The 8617-nt window shown below is 31.1% G+C and overlaps 1 pseudogene; it reads left to right on the top strand.

Moving 5' to 3' along the window:
• Nucleotides 1-4799: 4799 nt before the first annotated feature.
• On the top strand, nt 4800-7790 carry LOC110668000 (pentatricopeptide repeat-containing protein At1g71420-like; annotated as a pseudogene).
• The last annotated feature ends 827 nt before the right edge of the window (nt 7791-8617 follow it).

The raw sequence follows: 8617 nt of genomic DNA, 5'->3' as shown, positions 1-8617 counted from the left end.
ACTACCAACTTATTTGGCCAAAGTTTATTAATAACATTTAGTTTATTAATAACATTTTAGAGTTCTAATATTTTAAATAGTAACATTAAAATTTTTTTAATTAAAAAATAATATTTTAATTAATAATAATTTAATAACCTAATTAAATTTGATATGAATTCTCTCTCTCTATATATATACACATACATAGCACGGGTATTCTGTTAATTATTATTATGATATTCCAATAAAACAAAAAATTTAATGAACCTATATTCTAGTAATTTAAATATTAATTCATATCATTTAAAACTAATTTAATTGACTTTTAATTTTAACTGGCCAAGTGGTTATTAAAACATATCCATTATTATTGAGTATAACAACTGCCCAACTAAATAAAATATATTTTAGGTGATATGGTCTAATTTTTTTATTCTAGACATTGTTGAGACTATGTAAAATCATTATCTAGCTAAGCTTATTCTTTTAAATTAAAAATTAAAATTTTGGGCTAAAAATTGATTTAATATTGAGCTGATATTTAATATGAATGGGCTCTACAATTATTCTAGTATTTGGTTAATATGAAATTTTTTTATTAGTTTAATTAAATTTTTAAAAAATTTAATTTAAAAAAAATTTGAAGCTTAAATTTCCAAATATTTAATTTTAATCGGGCCTAATTATCTAATAATTTAAATGGCCCATAATGAGTTGTGAAAATTACAATAAATGGCCCATTAAAATTAAAATATATAAATCCATGTGTCTTATTGAAATATATTAAAACATCTAACCCATCAAATTAACAAAATCAATAATTGAATATTACTTTTAATATTTAAACTCTCCACTAAGATTAGAAATAATACCTAACTTTCTAAATTAAAATTAGCCCCATATGGGCTCATTTAGTTAATGGACTAATATTATACCTGTATTAAAATATGATTAAAAGATATAGTAATTTATTTAATTAGGCTAATAAAAATACAACCTTTTAATAAAAAAAAAAAAACTCATAAGCATAGTTTGAATGTAAAGAATTACTCACCTAATTTTGGCCCATATTTTAGTAATAAAAATAATATGGCCAATATCTAAAAAATAGCTAATGTTATTAATTTTGTATTTTTAATTTTTGTTTATCAAAAATATTTAAATTGATAATTTAATTGTATGGCCTCATCAAAATTAGTTTTATTCTAGAATATAATAATAAAAAAAAAATTTAATGGGCTGATACTTAGATATCACAAATTACAATTACGTAAACAAGATTTTAGTTGGTAAAGTTGAGTGTCACCAAGGCCTTCTCCAAGATGGACAATCTAATAAGACTTCTCAAAATCACAAATGTACAACTTTCCAAGGCTTAAAATTCCTTCATAATGAGTTACGACTTCTTGAATGGCATGGATACCCCTTGAAATCAATGCCACTAAGCTTCAAACCAGAAAAACTTGTTGAACTGGACATGTCTAGAAGCTGCATCAAGCAACTATGGAATGACATCAGAGTAAGATAACCTAGTTCTAGTGTTCATCTTTCCTTTCGTCCTTTACAGCCAGATGAAGATTTTTTTTATAGTTTTTGTATGTTCAATCTTTGAATAAAGTAAAGAAGGTAATTTCCTTTTTTGTTGTTTAAGTAAATTCATCATTGAAGGCTAACTAATTGATAAACATTTAATTTTGGATAGAGCAATTGTATCCAAGCTCAAGATCTATGGTAATTCTGCAACAGCAAAATGCAAATTTTAAATGTTAAAACTATTTCTTGAATTTAATTTGTTGTCGACAACAAAATGCATTAATTACAAACTTTTTTTTTTTTCACTGCTTCTTTTTGTTAAATTTAAGGTTAAGATATAATGGCATTTCTGTCTATAATTAAAATGTTATTGCTAATTTAGCAAAAATGTTTAGCTTTTCTGTTCATTATGCTTCTTTTTAATTGTAAATTCTTAGTAATTAATTTGAATGTATTAAGAGAAGAAGAAGAGAGGTTTATTAGTCTTCTATTAACCCCCGAGTTTCTGTACTAAAAACAAATACTATTCCAATGGCATAAAATGGAATGGATGAGAGTCCTATTTGAGAAATATTTTATTCCTTTTATCATTATTTTATTTTATTCATTTATTAAAAATAAAGGATAATATAATTTTTTATGAATAAATTGTTATTATATACTTTAAATATTTAAAAATTAGAAAAGAAATTAATTTCAAATAAAAGTGATAGGAAATTGAAAAGTTAAACTACAAAATTAAATAAGATGACATGTTTGTTTATAACAATTTTGAAACTTGAGTTGAGGTTATAAGCTACAAAAAAATAAGTTGAAGGGATAACTTCTCATTTTGGTGCTTATAAGCCTTGTAATTTACAAGCTAATTTAACTAAATATTTTATCATCTAATTTTTAAATTTTCATCATAAAACCTATTCAATACATTTTTTAATCATTTTAATAATAAAATTTATTTAACAAATTTATTTACCAAACACATTAACTGCTTATCAGCCACTTATTAACACATTATATAATAGTCGTTTCTTATTCTTGTGAAAGTTTTTGAACCTTGATTGAAGGATCAATTTCTCAATGTAAACCTATTATATCATACGGATTTAAACTCACAAAATGCTATAGCATTGATAACATTCAGATCAATAAGAAGATAAAATAATGTTATCAAAATATTTTCATAACGAGTATGATAGGACTTCTGGTTCGAAACAAATTGCAGGTATTAATAATATGAGAAAACATTTAAGAAAAAAAATTTTATAATCATTTTTATTTTATTTTAAAGTATAATAAAGTGTAAAATGTTCTAAAACTAGTAAAATAATGAAAAAAGAAATTATTAAAATGGATTTTGTAATTATTTATTTTTCCATTATGTAATATTAGTTATTTTCAAGGCTCAAATATGTAGAAGTAGTCATTAATTAGATTAGATTAGAAGTTCTCCTGTTTAGATGCGGTGACGGCCGAACTGCATCATTGGGCAATGCAGCTGATTACCGGCGAAGAACGCGGGCTTCAGCTCTCTGACCTCGGCCTCGGTACTTTCAGTTCCACAATATTATTTTTTTAATAGGGCAAACAATTTTATTAATAATGAGCAAACAGGCAAATAAACGTTGCCTTGCAATGGAAACACAAAAACTAGGGATGACAAAAGTTTTCGAATCCAATTTGATTTATGTTGAATCCGATCAATTCTTTTTTACCTGGTTTCGTCCCAATATTGCGCAGGGCAAAAATGAGGAGACCTTTTGCCCACTTCGAATCTACGTAACTGCCCCTTACAATAACATATTATCATTTTTTATTAAAAAATAATTTATTTCTATGTATTTATGTACTTAAATATTATATTTTTAGAAAATTATAAAAATATTAGTAATAAACATATATTTTATTTTTTTAATAAATAAATTTATATTATATATTAATGAATCAAAATGAAAAATTAAAAAAAAAATAGAAAGAAAAGTCTCCACTGGGAAACCTGCCTCATTTCGCTCTCCAACGGAGAAGTCCCTGCTCCAACCCCGAACTCCTATAGGATAAGGACGCAGGAAGCGATTCCCACTCCCGACCAGCCTCGTTGTCATTCCTAACAAAAGTTTTGATGGCAAGTCCAAACAAGCAAAACAAAAAACTCATTTGCCAAACTACAAAAACAAGACTCAACAAAATAGAGCAAATCAACTAAAAAAGACCCAAAGACCAAAGAAAAACTACAATCAAAATGAAAACCAAAACCTTAAGCAATGATCCACTAAGAAGATAACAAAAGGACCAAACCATAGCAGCTCAAGCAAATTATGTGCAAAAGAAAACACAACCAAAGCTCAAGGAAGGGACACCTCTAAGCTAGAACCACAAGCTACCAAAACTAAAGATCCACAAGCTAACTCGTGAAATGTGAAATTGCCATAAAATGCACTAAGATGGATAGGCAATTGCCACAACATCCATAATATTATTGTACTAATTTATAATTATTGTCCATGCTTTAACACTACCCGATTTATAGCAATTGAAGCACCAATAATTCTAAGAACATATTATGTCAAATTTATAAATTGGCATTATGGTTTACCGATGTAAATTTTAAACTTCGCGATTGCGGCCAAATGTCCCAAATAGCTAAGATCATATCAAGTATAATATCATAGTGATTTTCTAGATTTCCAGTAGTGTTCAAGTCCCACATGTCTGGGAAAATAATAGTCTAGGTGTTGATGGAATTTCAACGATATGAAAACACCTATAGAAAGCCCATGAAAAGTTAGTTAGTAAAGTACAATTTAAAAAAAAAAAAGATTGACAAAATGTCAAAAAACTAACCATATAAACCGAGATAGTTCAAGGGTCTCCAAAATTTTTCGGAGACAAAACTACTCACCATTGGTCTCAAATGAAAGCTGGCAACATAAGGATTATAGTGATAATCTCTGAATGCTAGCTGATAGGTAGCTTAGTTAAATTTTCACCAAAATATTTTGTAGGAAAATTTCTTCTCTTCCCTAAAATATATTTTGGTTAACAATTCAAGGTAAGGTTTGTTCCTACATGTTTCCCAATGCATGGGGAGTCATTTGAATGTTGTATCGTCCCTAGAGGTAGCTGAAAATAGCCAAAATCTATGAAATCCCATTGGTAGGAAAATTAGGGTTCACGACTCACTTGACGAGCTTAATCTCCACAATCCACTGTTTTGAATGATTTTGATTCCTATGTGTTCATTAGAGGTTGGGGAGGAGGATGGTGATGCATCCCAACAAAAATAACACATGACAAGAGGGTGGGCAAAGAAAAAAAATGGCTTCAATGCAAAACAAAGTGGAGGCTTTCAATCTGTCAAGAATGTGGAAAGGGTAGCTTGCACGTGCTATTACTCATGTGCTCTCTCTCTCTCTCTCTCTCTCTCTCTCTCTCTCCCCTACTCATAGGGGAGAGATTTAAATACCCACATAAATCTATTTTAAAATATTAAAATTATCAAAAGATTATTGTAGGTCTTGACTTATTTTTCAAACCTGTAAAATTATTAAAATGTGTCGTGCAAATTAAACAAAATTTAATATGGCTAAAATGCACAAGATGAAAAAAAAATAAATAGAACTCTCTCTAAAACTCTCTCTACAAAAATTCTGTCAACTCACAACTAGATCTGAGGGAGATCTACATAAATTTTGTTAACTCACAACTAGATCTGAGGGAGAAGTTACTTCTTGTTGGTGATAGCCCCTCCCTCCCTCCTTTAGATCTTTTCTTTTTCCTTTCTTTTCTTGTTTTTGTGTTTTTGTTTTTATATATTTTCTTTGAATAACTCTCAAATATGTGCCTTTTTGAAACATATATTGGAAATTTGTTCCTAGATCTATTCATTTTGATAGATCTTGAATTTTTTCCTCTCAATTTTTATGGTTGTTCCCTATATTGTGAAGGTCTAGATTTTAGTTATTATAAATAAATTGGTTTTATTTGGTTGTAGATTTTACATCTTGATTTGCAAATGTAGATCTTTACCAAGAGAGTCTAGTAGTGCGATATGTTCCTCCATTAATGCATGGTAGCTTGAACTCATCTTTGTACATCATATACATCATATTCCTGGAAAAACAGTCTAGGTATAAAAGATTTAGAGAGATTATTTTATTTTTCAAATCAAACAACTAGTGACTACTTGGAAGATTTATATCTTTTATCAATATCATTTTCAAGTAGGAAAGATCTAACATCATTATACTAAAAGATCAGTGAATCTTATTAAGCCTGTGAGTGCTCTCGTTTGTTTTCTGATATGCTAATGCATTGCAGGCCGAATGAATTTGCTTTTACAAGTGTGCTTACTTGTGGTGACTATGAGCATGGCAAGCAGGTGCATGCGCTTGCTTTGAAAATCGGTTTAGGTGCTAGTATTTACGTGGGAAATGCTCTTATTTCCATGTATTGTAGGTGTTACAATCGCAGTGGCAGTGATAGTGGAGATATAGATGAAGCTTCGACAGTGTTTGAGACAATGGAGTTTCGTAATCTTGTTTCTTGGAATTCATTGATTGCACGGTTTCAGCTCCGGAAACTCGGGTCAAAAGCTGTAAGTCTTTTTAGCCAAAAGCACAGTGATGGAATTGGGTTTGATCGTGCCACGCTGGTCAGTGTCTTGTCTTCCTTGAGTGAAACCTACAGTGATAGTTTGCATGTGGGTCTTAAGTGTTGTTTTCTGTTACACTGTCTTAGTATAAAAAGTGCCTTGGTGTTGCAAATTGAAGTTGCAACTGCGTTGGTGAAAGCCTATTCAGATCTTGGCGGAGAGGTTTCTGATTGTCACAGGCTTTTCTTGGAGACGGTGTTTTCGTGATATTGTTTCATGGAATGGCATTATAACAGCATTTGCAGAACGGCAGCCTGAAGAAGCCCTCTTCCTTTTCTGTCAACTGCATAGGGAAGGCTTAGCTCCAGATCGGTATACATTTTCAATTGTGTTAAAAGCTTGTGCAGGTCTTGGCACTGAGAGACATGCCTACGCTGTTCATTCACAAGTAATTAAAGCTGGGTTTGGGGTTGATGCCGTGCTTGGAAATGCCTTGATCCATGATTATGCAAGATGTGGCTCCGTTTCCTTATCCCAGAAAGTTTTTGATGAAATGAGATTTCGTAATTTAGTTTCCTGGAACTCAATGCTGAAGGCTTATGCTCTGCATGGTCAAGCTAAGGAGGCATTACGTCTCTTTTCTGAATGAATGTTCATCCTGATTCTGCAACTATAATTGCTCTCCTTTCAGCATGCAGCCATGCTGGAATGGTGGAAGAAGGAATCAAAATCTTTGATTCAATTTTTGATACACATGGTTTTTTTCCACAACTAGATCATTATGCATGCATGGTTGATATTCTTGGCCGAGTTGGCCGAGTTGATGAGGCAAAGGTGCTAATAAGCAAAATGCCTATGGAGCCTGATTCTGTGGTTTGGAGTGCGCTACTTGGCTCATGTAGGAAGCACGGTGAGACACAACTGGCCAAGTTAGTGGCAGATAAACTGAAAGAGTTGGAGCCCAGAAATTCATTAGGTTATGTACAAATGTCTAACATTTATTGTTCTGGAGGGAGTTACAGTGAAGCTGGGGTAATTAGGAGAGAAATGGAATGCTCTAGAGTAAGAAAGGAAACTGGTTTAAGCTGGATTGAGATTGGTAAGGCATGAGTTTGCATCTGGAGGCAGACGCCATCCTCAAAGAGAGGCTATATGCACCAGGCTCGATTTACTGATTGGACAGCTAAAGGGGAGAGGCTATGCGCCGGAAACAAGCTTGGCGTTGCATGACATAGAGGAGGAGCATAAAGAGGAGCAGTTGTATCATCATAGTGAGAAGCTAGCTTTGGTGTTTGCTATGATGAATGAGGGTAGTCTGCATCATGACAGAAGTGTAATAAAAATCATAAAGAATATCCGAATATGTGTAGATTGTCACAGCTTCATGAAGTTGGCATCAGATCTTCTTCGTAAGGAAATTATTGTGAGAGACTCAAACCGTTTTCACCAATTTAAAAATGGGATGTGCTCTTGTAATGACTATTGGTAACAAAAACACAAGCACTTGGTTTTCTATCTGTTTCTGTTCTGGTTCATCAATCCATGGAAGAATGTGAGTTGTTCTTTAAGTTCCTCATTAACCTGTGAACTGTGGTGGTATCTTTCTATGAGAGTAGAAGAGCTCATGACAGTAAAGTTTGGCTGAAAAAGGTTGGTTTTTAACTATGCTATAGATCTGAAAAGCAACTGAGGATCTGTGATTTAAACCAGACCTTTGACAAAAGTAATTCGTGCATGCAACTACAAACATCATGTTGGAAGAATTGCTTGCATAAGTTACAGTTTTCTCGACCAGCGCATCCTTAATTGCATACGTACTAACCTACCTTACTAAATCACTAACATCTCAAAAAACAGAATGGAAATGGGGCATTGAAGCTTTAAAGACTGAACAATTCAATAATCACATTAGAACTAATTGAGAATCAAGCTTTTTGGTGTGGCATTTTATTGCTCAACCTTTCTTTTTTTTTTTTTTCACTTTCCTTATCTCTAAATGTCCCTGCATGTGTGTGTTTGTTCTTGCCTGTCTCATGTACAGCCTTAACAATTCATTAGATCTGTTATATGATTTGTGATTACACTCACCGTTTACTGCTCTTATTTCAGATTTTTTCATTAACAAAAGCAGTTGTTATTTTGCCTCTCGTTTTAAAATAACAATGTTGCATCCTCTTATCTTTTTAACTTATCATGAAATGCATTTTACAACAGTACAAAATGAAATAAAAATACTAAAGTAAATATATGGAGAGAATTTTTAAAATATTATATTTTTTAAAATACGTAGACTAATTAATTAGTTTTACTAAAATAGAATGATTAAATGGTGTTGTTTTTCAAAATTCAGGGATCAACTAATCAGTTTTCTTAAAATAAAGAAATTAAATAGTAATATGAATAGTATAGATAACGAAAAATTTAATAGAAGGACTCAATAATTTAGCGGAAGTAAAATATAGGGCTTAAATAGAGTGTTTTTTAAAATACATGGATCAAATAATTAATTTCATT

The sequence above is a fragment of the Hevea brasiliensis genome, chromosome 12, assembly GCF_030052815.1.
Source record: "Hevea brasiliensis isolate MT/VB/25A 57/8 chromosome 12, ASM3005281v1, whole genome shotgun sequence".
Taxonomy (NCBI): Eukaryota; Viridiplantae; Streptophyta; class Magnoliopsida; order Malpighiales; family Euphorbiaceae; genus Hevea; species Hevea brasiliensis.
This window is presented reverse-complemented; position numbering and strand designations above follow the sequence as displayed.